The 13,217-nt window shown below is 42.4% G+C and overlaps 1 long non-coding RNA gene across 1 annotated transcript; it reads left to right on the forward strand.

The window, feature by feature from the left end:
- The first annotated feature begins 1,852 nt into the window (after window positions 1–1,852).
- Window positions 1,853–11,244, forward strand: LOC121824048 (uncharacterized). The gene is made up of 2 exons (XR_006065791.2): window positions 1,853–2,170; window positions 10,644–11,244. It is a non-coding gene; the product is annotated as an uncharacterized LOC121824048 (long non-coding RNA).
- The last annotated feature ends 1,973 nt before the right edge of the window (window positions 11,245–13,217 follow it).

Consider the following 13,217-nt stretch of genomic DNA (forward strand, 5'->3'; position numbering starts at 1 on the left):
CAAAATTTTATATTAAATATTTGAATTCTTTGTTTGTGAAAACCTTTACAATAACTTCTTTGAATCAGTGTCTTGCTATATAGTACAGGATGTCCCAGAGCCTTTCTATCACCCACCCCCACCCCTGGGGAAGCACTTGAATAGAGAATACTTCCAAGTGTTGTCTCAACATTGCCCAAGGACCAAGACAAGAACGGTTCAGTCAGTTATTCCACCAATATTCCTATAATTACATTGCACATCATATTTATATGAGCTGCCTTGGCCTCCAGCTGCTGGGACTATTGGCCTGTATTCCCCACATGGCGGGAAGATTCCTCAACAGTCTTTGGCTTGGCCTTAAGTCAATTGCATGAATGTGACTCAGACTTTCCAGGGCATCTAGTGGTACTGAGGTCATATCATTTCACTGAAGTCATTGGTCTTTTAGGACACACGTGGTTTGAATGAGAAATGTCCCCCAAAGGCTCATAAATGTAAACACATTGCCCCGGTTGGCAATGTGCTGTCTGGGAAGTTCATAGAACCTTTGGGGTTGGTGTAGCCTTGCTGGAGGAAATACATCAAGGCAGACAGACTTTGAGGTTTTTATAGCTTCACTATACTCCTAGTTCACTCTGTTTTCTGCAGGCGGTTGAAGATGTGATTTCTCAGCTTCTGACCCAGCCGCCTGCTGCCAGCACCTCACCCCCTGACAGTATGGACTCTGCCTCTGGAGCCATAAGCCAAATAAAACCTTCTGCAAGTTACTTTGGGTCCTGGTGTTTTATCACGGCAGCAGAAAGTAATTAATACCATTGCTCGCTACCTTTGAGGCCATTTTGTATTTGGAGAATGTTCTAAATTCTCAGAGTTCGTGCTCCAAAGGTGAAGAAAAAAAAAATCTCTTGACAGATTAGACTTCAGGATCTAGAGGCCAGACCCTACCAGTCACTGTCATCTGATTGAAACCTCAGGAGGAGGGACGTGATGTCACCATCCATCATGGCAGGCAGATGGAGATTCAGCGTTCTGTACACCATGGGCAGAGATCACTGCAGGAGTCCCTGGTGCACACAGCTGGCAGCTGGGCTGCCCATGCCCGGGGACAGCAGCTCCCAAATTTCCCTGCTGCCCCCCCCCCGCAACCCCCCCCCCCCACCGTGTGACTCTATGTCCATTTGTTATTCTCTGGCCTCTCTCTGAGGCTCCGAGACCTGTTCAAAATCTTTCCTGAAGTTGTGCTCCCAAAGTAGCTAGACACGGCTTATTTTCTGAAATTAAAAAAAAAAAATGATTCATGCTACATAAAAATAAATCTTGAGTTATCGTCAAATTATAAGTCTAAAGTTGTTTATGTGAGGCAAAGCTCATAAATTCCTGTATTATATTCTAGAATCACAGAGTTTTAGAATCTCAGTGCCTCTTTTATCATCTGTCTTTTGCCTTTGAACAAATTTTCATATTACAACATTTGAGAAAACCAAGTGTTTCTACTGAACACAGGAAAAAAGTCATTTAAATGGGCCGGAATGACTTTCTGTCAATTATTCATTTGGTGAGTAGGGCTGAAAGGGCACTCTTGGGAAATTTTATTTATGTGAAAGACAGGTGAAGGACCTGCAGGCTATAATCTACTTTAATCAGAGGCCTCTGCTACAAAACAACAGTGACCTATAAACCTGTACTTTCTTCTGTTTCCAGGGAAACCAGGTCACTATTTCTAGCCCTGTTTTGTTCCCTGATCTCTTAACCCCAAACTATGTCACCAATCTCCTTTTGATAAGGCTGATTGGCCAATCTGCAGAAAAAAATAGAAACTTAGTCATAACTCGGAGACATATTTGGAAGGCGTCACCCCAGAAGGGCCCACTTAACGCTCCTAGAATGTCACAGCTGTATTATACTAAGATCACAATTTACTAAACTATAATGGTTATCTTTCTTCCCTTACCATTCTTCTAAAAAAAGAATCAGATGAAGATTGTCTCTGAATTGGAACAATTTCCGTCCTGAGGGGATGGAAGGTCACAGTGGTCCACTGTGTCGCCACCAGTTGATCTTTGACTTATTAAGGAAAGCTGAATGAACAGCCTGTGAGTCAGAGAATGTGGACAGTGAGTGAGATTTGCCATCAGCAAGGACCTTGTTACTGCTCTCCTTTTGCAAGATTCTCAAATGCTGTTTCCAGGTGAGGGCGGCAAAGAAACAGAGCTCTGCAATTTTTTTTTTTTTTTTTTTTTTTTGGTTTTTTTTTTAAAACAGGGTTTCTCTGTGTAGCTTTGCGACTTTCCTGGAACTCGCTTTCTAGACCAGGCTGGCCTCGAACTCATAGAGATCCACCTGGCTCTGCCTCCCAAGTGCTGGGATTAAAGGCGTGTGCCACCACCGCCCGGCACATTTTTTTTTTAAGATTATAAAAATGTGTTTATTGTAAAAGAAATTCAAGAATAACCAATTAAATTCTTATCTGCATGCTACTCACAACAGCCAGGAAGCATTAACCACTTTTACATCAGGACGAACACAAGGAATACTACATCAAGGCCATATTTCAGGGAAGGGTGCTCAGGTCAAAGTCAGCTCAAGGGTTTGGTTTTGTTGTTGAAATGTAGGCAAATTAGCGAAGTTGTTTATAGGTGTAGCTTGGGGTAGGCAATTACTGTTCTTTTGTGGGGGAAATCTATATTTCCTGGCTTTTTACCGTTCTATTTAAATCTTGGTTATCTCCTTTCTACATATGTACACACACTTATAATGTCTATGGTAGTGTGATAGCAGAATGTATCTAAGGCTCCCCTCCTCGGTTTATTTTTTAAATGGTAGCCTTGAACATATGCATTTAGAATACATGACTGGTAGTTTATGTTTCACAAATAGTTTAAATTCTGGTTGGGGCAACCTGTAGGTATTTGAGGTGGGGCAGTGTTCTTGTGGGTCAAGCCTAGAGGCGCTCTCTTGCCTTCTATACACTTTGGTTGGCCTCACTCCCCCTTGGACCAATTCATGTTGGGCCGTCCCTGAGCAGGAGTGAGCTTTAGAGGCGGGCCTTCCTTTTGCCTTTGCCTCAGTTTGGGATGCAAGGGTGGGTACTTGTGTTCTCATTTGTAGTGAACACAATGAAGACCAGACTAAACGTTACCTACAGGATCATTCTTACAAAACCTGCTCACACTTTCCTGCTGAATGGACACTGGGGGAGTATGTAGAACGCTGTGAGGTCATGAGTCGGCTAGTAAGGTGGTCAGACTAGTGAATGTGTGGGGTAGTTGAACTTAGCAAAGAGTTAAGGATGAGCATGATTATGCCTTTATTTTTACAAGAAGAGAGATGGCTAGAGTATGTGTCTCCAGGAGTAACGATGGTTTCCAGAGAGTATTTTTTAAAGGAACAAATAAGCATGAATTAACTCTTCAGTATAAGCTATGAAGTAGTAGCTGGTTATGAATTGTAGTGGCATCAGCTAGCACCACTGTCATTTAAGGGTCTTTGGATGCTCTTAGAGGAATCCCTTATTTTCAAGGGTTTTTAATGAGCTCTGCATTTTAAAAAAATGCTATTATTGTTCGTGATTTGTAAAAAAATAATAGCACCATGGCATTTTCATACATGTATACAATGTCTTTTCATCATAGTCCTGTTTCCATGCTCTCTTGTATTTCTTTCCAAAATGGACCCTATTTTTCATCAGCTGTCTTTTCTTCCTCCCTCCCTCGCTCCCTCCCTCCCTCCCTCCCTTCCTCCCTCCCTTTCTTTTGTTTACCTTATCTCCTCATATGAGAGGAACTGGATTTGTTTTGGTTTGTTTTGTTTTGGTTTCCTTGTTTTTTTATATTTTCCTCTTGAGACTGGCTTACTTTGGTTAATACGATGGCACCCATTTTCTTGTAAATGACAGTTGCATTCTTCTTTATGATGAATATATTCTTTTTATAATTTATTTAAATTTATTTTATGTGCATTGGTGTGAAGGTGTCAGATCTCCTGGAACTGGGGTCACAGTAAGCTGCCATGTGGGTGCTGGGAATCGAACCCAGGTTCTTTGGAAGAGCATCCAGTGCTCTTAACTGCTGAGCCATCTCTCCAGCCCATGAATGAATATATTCGTGTGTGTGTGTGTGTGTGTGTGTGTGTGTGTGTGTGTGAGAGAGAGAGAGAGAGAGAGAGAGAGAGATTTCCCTTATGTATTTACTGAGTTTAAGTGAGATAGATCAGAAATATTTTAATGCAAAATGTGTTAGCTGGCAACATGACCCTAGGTAGTCCAAAGAATCCTGTCCTAAATAGAACACATTGAAATAAACATTTTAAAAATAATCAAGCCAAGTATGGCAGCACGTGCCTTTAATTCTAGCACTAAGGAGGCAGAGACAGGTGAATTTCTGTGACTTTGAGGCCATTGTGATCTACACAGTGAGTTCTAGGATAGCCAGAGCTACACAGTGAGTCCCTGTCTCAAAAAGCAAACAAAATAATTAAATTAAGTAAAATATAATAAAAATGCGAATAATCAATTCTTCCCAACAGAGGAACATGAGCCGATCGTATCTGTAAAGTTGTGTTTAGCGGTTTTACGCATGCTCCCTTAGATCTGGTCATTCTGTGATCACACGTCTGAGGCTGTTTCGCTCCATCTGCTGTTCCTCCCGCTCTTCTTTGTCAGTAACCCCTTGAATAAGGTCAAATCTGTTTGTCCTGATGCTATAGGGGCATGGCCCTGCACCGAAAAGCCGCTTACGGAAGCATCGCTGTTCTTTCCTGTCTAGATCATAGCCCTTCGTGTGGTGGACCTATCAATACTCTAAAGAAAGAGAGGCTATGTCTTGTGAAATCTGGCTTTCCTTTCCTTTTTAAATTTTTTATTTATTTTCTTATTTTATGTGTATGGGTGTTTTGCCTGCATGTATGTCTGTGTGCCACATGTGTGCCTGGTACCCACAGAGGCCAGAAGAGGGCGTCAGATCCCTTGAAACTGGAATTATGGACAGTTGTGAGCAATCACGTAGGTGGTAAGAATCAACCGTGGGTCCTCTGGTAGAGCAGCCAGTTCTCTTCACTGCTGAGCCATCTCCCCAGCCCTCCTGTCATTTTAAAGGATAATTACTAAGTCCATTCTTACTGAAGTTCAGTCTTGGGTTTGAGACTGCACACTTCGTGATGGTGAAATCGCCTACAGTACCATACTCTTTCTCACACTTAAACACAAACACACACACACACACACACACACACACACGCACACACGCACGCACGCATGCGCACACACACCTTCATGCAGCAAATCCAAACACTCTAAGTTGCAGAATAATGAACAGTTTGCATCCCTCTAACCTTCAGACTTCCTCTGCTGAAGCAGCTGTTGTTAATATTATTAATATTTCTTGTTTATAATTCTAGAGACACCCTTCCCTATATGTGCTATGCATGTGTGTATATATACTCTCATACAAATGTTTGCTTTACATATACATATTCAATTTTACATTTAACAAATATCTTAGACATATTACATAACACATATGGATATTCTTTTTGATGGATGTATTGTGTATAACCATAATAGGAAAGCTGATAATATCTCAACTGTCCTTACTATACCTTTCATTGATCTCATATAATTATAAACTATCAAGTAATTATAGAGATATAAAAATATCATGGTAACCCATGATATTATCCAAACATCATTAACTTTCTACAGAAAGTTCCACTGAGGCGACTGATAGGTACTTTGCTGAAAGTGAAGTATTTTAGCTGTGTTGGTACTTCCCCCTTATTTTAAAGCCTGTTTATTTTTGTTTTGGTTTTTGAGTCAGGGTTTCCCTGTGTAGCCCTGGCTGTCCCGGAACTCACTCTGTAGACCAGGCTGGCCTTGAACTCACAGAGATCAGCCTGCTTCTGCCTACCAAGTGCTGGGATTAAAGGTGTGCTCCACTGCCGCCGGGGCTCTTAAAGCCTCTTTTTAAAAGGCAGATCTAAAACTCTTTCCCCAGCCCTTTTCCTCCCCTGATACTTACTGATGCTTATTTGAAATCAGTTTGTACATGGTTTGTTTTACATTCTTTCTCATTTTCAGGCAGGGTTAAGCAACCAGGTGATAAGAGTGTCTGAAGTTAGTCTAGTTTCTAGAAGGGTAGAGTAGAGGCCTGTTTACACCTGGAAGACAGTGGCTTTATAAAGTCTGCCCCTGGCATTTCTGTTGGCATGACATATGGCTGAACAAGCCTGTTCTTCTAATCCATGTCTTTGAAGTTGGCACTAGCAAGGTTATTTGGTGTCTAGTTGCAGCCATCGAGGTCTCTCTCAGAGTCTGGGAAGTGATGGTGAATGGTGAATGATGGTGAAGTCTCTGTGTTGCCCCCGGCTCAGCCCCATCCACCAGCCATGAGCAGCCCACCATGGTTCTTTTGTTGAGCACAGATATGACGACAAGCAGAAGCTAGGCGTGAGTCTAGTATTTCTGCTGCTACTGAGCCGCTCCCAACTGTATCATCATCCACACACAGCACAGGGCCCTGAGAACAAAGGCTCTTCAGTGGCAAATGGCTCTTCTTTGAGACTGGCAATGCCAGTTCAGGGGAGTGGCAGAGAGAGTCAGTTGTCCATCAAAATTAGGCTCCCCTTCCACAAGTAGAGTAGCTCTGTGGATGAGGTCGGTGAAGGTCAATAGTCTTTCTGGGCTTTCCTTGCTTTTATTAGTATAGATGAGTAATGAAATACTACACTGCCGTTAAAAACTGTATGTATTAATGTGGACGTATCCTTAGAATAGAGTAGAACAGGTGGGTCATAAAAGGGTGTGCATAGGATTTGAAAAAAATCAAATACTTGAAACAAAATACTTGTATAGATAGATAGCCATATAGTAAGATTACCAACATATCCATGAGAATGGTATTTGAGCACAGGTTACCACTAGGAAGAAAAAAAGGAAAATGATCTGAGGATGAGATTGGTGGAGGCTTTAATTATAAAATAACTTTGACTCGTGTTTTGACTGTTTTAACTTCATTTTTAATTCATTCACAAATTAAATTAATTCATAAAGACGTCTTTCATGTTGGTGAAGAACGCGTTCTTCAGTGACAATGCTCCATTCCCCCTGAGACTCACTGGAAAAGTAACATCACTAAGGCTGAACATCTTTGCTGTGTATGGTCAAAATGAACACTTCCCATGCCCGGGAGTGCGTCCAAAGCAGGCCACTTTCCTCTAGGGAAGGAGCCAAAAGGACCATGACACCCTCCTGAGTCACATTCAAGTTTAAATGACATTTCTCAACTGGAAGAGGCCTTAGTGAAGCGGGTGAGTGCTTCTGCGCCTCGCCAAGTCTCCCCCACTGGCCGGCTAACTGGACAGGAGCCTTCGGTGAGTTTCTGAACTTGCAATTTCCAGTGATTGTCTCACTTGTCCAGCCAGGTCATTTGTAAGGCTGCACCTGGCAGAGCCCAACAAACGGTTAGCGAACAAGGCTTTCATGGAACCACATTGTGTATCACACGCAGTTTGCCTCACAACTCGATAAATGCTCCTCTGTTTAAAGTAGTCTAGTACCTTTCACATGCATGAAGTGTGTCTATTTTGTCTAAATACAACCATATTTCAAGTACAATAGATATATGTGATTACCCAGTAAATAGATACGTTATATCCTAGGGAAGAATCTTGAAGACTCCTACGTCTTCCGTCACTGCTGCTCTTACTTACCTGTGTAGCTAACTCAAGGGCTGTTTAGATTTGTGATTCTGTTGTGGGATATTTATTTGATTCCCAGTGAAAAAGGAAATTTTAATTTAACTTTTTTTTATGAATTCCAGTGCAAGGAATAAAACACAGGACCTCACCCATACTAGGCAAGCACTTTCTCACTGAGCCGCATCTTCAGCCCACAGAACTTCCGGTCTAGGTTATCCCGAGGGCAACTGGTAACTGTGCTTTGGTGTTTGTGAGACTATTGGAAAGCTGCTCTCAGCGGTGGGGCTAGTTTCCTTATTGGGCTTTTGTGTGTTACTAACTTTCCATATGTTTCAAAGAGCGAATCAAAAGTTCAGAGTATTGTTTTCTGAAAGAGGACGTTGACTCCTTTAGCGTGTGTTTGGGTTGTTGAGACAAGGCCACACTATATAGCCCAGCTGGCCTTGAACTATCAATTGATCCGAAGGCCTCCAGAGCATTGGAATTGCTGGTATGTGCCGCCACTTCTGGCTTGAAAAGTTCTCTTTTGACTGTGACCTTTGAGATACTGAGGAGAGTAATTGTCCCGAGGCTTTAGGTAGCCTCGGTGTTTGGGGAGGGCCCCTGGCTGCTGTCCTTAGGGCCGTTTGTGAAGACCAGTGAGGAAGAATGGTATTTCTAATTAACATGCACCTTTACAGGCTTTCCAAGTAGGCTGTCTAAATGGCACAGGCTTAGATCTATTTATGAAAATGGATATAGAAAGCTCATCCTTAGCACATCTGTCCCTACCTGCCACCTTACTGAACCCCAGCTACACGCTACACTCCTCCTTGACCTAAATTGGTTTTCCCCAAAGATTTACTATTTCCTTCTTCAGACTTTCAAGCAACAGTTTCTTTTAGTTGTAGGGTAAAATCTTGCTGGCTCACTCATTTTATTGAACAACTATTTATTAAGTACCTATTATGTCTGGTTAGAAATTCCAGCCCTTCGCAGAACTTATATATTAGTTAATAAAGAAACAGACAATTACAAAGCAAGCAAAATAATAAACAAGATTTTTTTTTCATTTGTTCTGAGGCTGTAAACAAGATAAAATAGGATGATGTGATCAGAACTATAGTAGGTGTGACCTTGAGAAAAGCCAGGTTGGGGACATGCCTTGTGGATTGAGATCCAGCACAGAGCAGGAAGCAGCCCTGTGAAGATGTGAGGACACAACATTCCAGGACAAGAGGACACACCATTCCAGGAAGAGTGCAGATTCTCTAGGACAGGCCCACACTCAGGGTACCCTGGAAACAAAAGATGTCTTCTGTGGTTGGCCACCGAGGGAGCGAGAGAATTGGAAGATTTGAGGTCAGTGGTGTAGACAGAGCAGGACCATGAAACTTGGGGTTTGTGCAGTTTTATCAGAGAACATGATCTGATTTGTTTTCAAAGGTCACTCCCCATGCTGTGCACGGAACAAATCCATTTTACTCCAATGGTTTGGGTCCCGGTTAATTTATCTTCCTGGGTCAGTGAAAGGATTATTACTTTCATTTTCATTTGCAAACCCAGATTAGCGTATGATGTCTCATTTTAAAAAATATGATGTTATTTTTCTTCATTTTTAGATTTGACATCTAGAAATAACAAGGCCTTTCCTATGCCTGGAGAACATGCTCACCGTGACCTAGGCTAGAGGGACAATGGGTCCTTGACTCCTACTTTGCTAGGAAACACTGTTGTTGTCTGGCTTGGAAAAGCCTCCTTCAGCCACGCCAAGTACCAAAAGTTTCTGATAAGTCAGCTCTACATGGCTCATCACGGTGGCCATATAGTTTTCTTTCAAAGAAGGAACCCTTTCCTATCAGGCTGATGACCTCATGACACAGATGTCCAATGACCAACTGTGTGTTTGTTTTGCGTTCAAGTCAGAGGCTTCAGAATTATGGCCGAAGGATAGACTATTAAGTATGAACTGTATTAATAGATGGGAATGTCTGTTCTTCAAGATGTCAAAGTGAACCTTAAGATTAACGGTAACAATAGTCAGCACTTACTGTGTCGTCCAGTAGTTCTCAACCTTCCTAATGTGCCACCTTTTAATATAGTGCTTCTTGTTGTGGTTACCCAAAACTATAAAATTATTTTTTTAAGATTTATTTATTTATTATGTATACAGCGTGTATGACTGCAGGCCAGAAGAAGGCACCAGACCTCATTACAGATGGTTGTGAGCCACCATGTGGTTGCTGGGAATTGAACTCAGAACCTCTGGAAGAGCAGTCAGTGCTCTTAACCTCTGAGCCATCTCTCCAGCCCTAAAATTAATTTTGTTGCTACTTCCTAACTGTAATTTTGCTACTGTCATGTAAATATCCGATATACAGGATATCTGATATTTAAATTAACCCCTGTGAAAGGATTATTTGACCCCAATGGGGTCGTGACCCAAAGGTTGAGAATCCCTGCTTTAGTCAGTAGGTTTAGATTAGGTCTTTCCAAGTGTTCACCTAAATTAGGTGTTGGCAGATGTTTTCTGCCAAAGACCAGAGAGTAAATGTATTCACTGTGGTGGGCCATATGGTCTCTGTCACAAGTACTCAGTTTTGCTCCTGTAGTGAGAAAACAGCCACAGCCCAGAGAACAAACAAGCCAGGCACTATTCCAACAGAACTATTTCCCAGAACAGAGCAGGGCAGGGGTGATTTGGCCTGTGGGATACAGACTCAGGTTCTGCATAGCTGATGCATATTAACTTGTTGGGTTGTCTGGATACCTGTTTGTTATTACCCTGAACTCACAGGTGAAGAACCTGTGGCAGCGAGACCATGAAACTGGCCTCCAAAAGCCTGCTACACAGTTCAGAGCTCAGGGGCTGCCCACACCACGGCTCCAGGAGCTGGGCAGGGATCAGACCTTGCTTGCGGCTCTGTAGACTGCGGTGACCATTTTATGACTTACCTGATTTCTTTATCTGTAAAAATGCCTACTCACAGGATGGATGTTGGAGAAATGAACCAAGAGCACCGTGCTGGCTTCAGAACCGATACCCTGGAGGAACTGTCGCATCTGTCATCCCATGCTTTTCAGTCCTTTGGATGTTTGGCGTCTCGGGGCTACTGGAGACGCCTATGAGCTGGCTTGGGATGGCTTTAGCCATTATAGAAGTGATACTATTAGCCTAAGATTTTTTTTCTTCTGTTTTTCTTCTATATGTCCCTGCAGTTATTTTGAGAGGCAAATGGAAGGGAAAGAAATACAGAGAAGTGTGGAGAAATAAGAAGCTTGGGGATAACAGAAATCCTGTAACAGAGTATGGGTATGTGAGAAATATGTGCTATTGTTTTCTTTCTCTAAGACCTTGAATATGTTAATAGCCATGCCAGGAAACAATGTAAGCTTAGAACCAACCCCTTGATTAAAGACAACGTGAGTCTTTCCACATTCTTCCCCCACTGCACATGCATCACATGGTTGATCTTTACAGATGTTCACCCCTTTATTTTTATGAGAGCAAAATGGTCCCCATCACCCTCCAGGGGTGTCCATACTGTGTTTCTCCTCCTTTCGTAAATAAAAGATGTAATCTGAAACCAAGAGATTCCTCCAACATTTTATAGCTTGAGAGCAGAGGATGCGGGCTCTTATTGGATTATCAAAAGCATGTCTGAAAAACCACAGAAGAACTTGGTTTCTCTGCCCTCTTCTCCTTCACGTTTGTATAGAGAGAGATAAAAAGATGAGATCGCAGGAACTTCCTTTTTTTTTTTTTTTTTAAGTGCTTTTAAGCACAGCAAGCGTTCTCTCTATAACAAGCAAATAAAAATGAGGACAGGGGTGACACATTTTCGACGTGTCAGAGGGAAAGGATCCATAGTGGCAATATTTATAACCTGCGAACTCATGGTGTGCTAGACACCGTAGTGGGTGCTGTGGGAGGTAGGCAATTTAGGATGAGAAATGGATGTCTTCCCAGCGTTTACTGACCAGCTGAGAGACAAGGGGATTGTACTGGAAGAAACTGGAGCTCTACAGCCCTGGAGGGGTGTGTGTAAGCCTCCCCGCCATAGGCTCAGGGAACGTGGGAAAGGGGAATGGCAAGAATGCACGCCAGAGCAGGTGGATGGGGAGGAGGGCTGTGGAAGTCTGTCTTCCGGACATGACATGGCTGTATAGCTATTGTCATTATGATCTCACAGCAGCTGTGCTAATCTGAGTCTTTGTGGATTTTGAAAAATATTTTATGTTACGTGTACGTGTACATAACTGAGTGCACACGCGCGGGAGTCCTTGGAGGTCAGAAAGGGTGTCTGATTCCTTGGAACTGGAGTTCACAGGCGATTGTGAATTGCCTGATGAGTGCTTCGAACCTAACTCAGGTCCTCTGCAAGAGCAGCAAGTGCCATGAACTGCTACGTCATCTTTTCAGCTCCCAGACTTGGGTTTTGTGAGAAAGGGTCTCATTATGTAGCCTAAGCCGGCCTCGAACTCAAAATCCTCTTGCCTCATCTTCCTGAATTTTAGGGTTACAACGGTGCGCCACTGCGCTCAGCCCAAACACAGGCGTGCTTTAAAGGCTCAAAGTTCAAGCTGTTGTTAATCATTCACACTTGAGTTGAAACAGAGAATGTAAAAGATTCGAACAACTGGGGAAAAGAAAGTAAAAAAAAAAAAAAAAAAAAAACTGTGGGAAGAAGCAAATATTTTCCCAGTAGGGAAGGGGGCAAAGTAAATAAATGAAAGATAACATTCCGGGATCGCAATGCCACCAAGATGCAACCTCTGGTGTGGGGTTTGCGGCAGAGCCCCTAAGCAGGCAAATTCCAGTCAGAGCAGAGCACAAAGCAGATAGAGAAGGACTTTGCCTGAACTGGCACTCAGAACCTTAAATAGAAAACACTGAGTGTGTGCTCAGCTCCCAGCATGTGACAGGGAACGCAAGGACATCCACCGCTTTTAAAAAGAGGCAATTTTTAAAAAAAATAGATTTTATTGCTCCCAAAGTTGTTCTCTGTTCTTTGGAGGCTTTTGTACTTTGGCACCATGTGGATTTTATTTTGGATTCTTAGGTTAAAAGAATATGATGAATATTTTTAACATTTAAAAAAGAAAAAGGCCAAACACTTAAAGCTCTATATTTCATGGAAGGGAACTTTCACCCTTGTGTCTCTGATGTGAATCTTTGATATCCTGCCAGGATTTGATTTTGAGCCGCTAATCCATTCAAATGATATAAAAATATCTGTGTGCTCTGCCCCGTGACCCACAGCTGGGGAAAGCCAGCAGCACAGACGATGTTTCACGGGGCCCAATGGTGGACATCGGGGTCAGAGATTCCTGAAGAGAACCATTTCCTAGAGCGTCTCTATATAAAGATTCTTAGCAAGTGTCTTTCTTTGGCGTCTTCTGAGTCATTTACCTTCCCTTTTCATCGAGCTGAAAGAGATCGGAACAAGATGTTAGACTGAACATACATGCCTCTCTTCAAATCCTTTTAATTATCTGGATTTTTTTCTCCTTTTTTTCCTTTCTTCCTTTTTTATTTCTTTTTCCTTCCTCCTTCTCTCCTT

The sequence above is a fragment of the Peromyscus maniculatus genome, chromosome 19 (genome assembly GCF_049852395.1).
Source record: "Peromyscus maniculatus bairdii isolate BWxNUB_F1_BW_parent chromosome 19, HU_Pman_BW_mat_3.1, whole genome shotgun sequence".
NCBI lineage: Eukaryota > Metazoa > Chordata > Mammalia > Rodentia > Cricetidae > Peromyscus > Peromyscus maniculatus.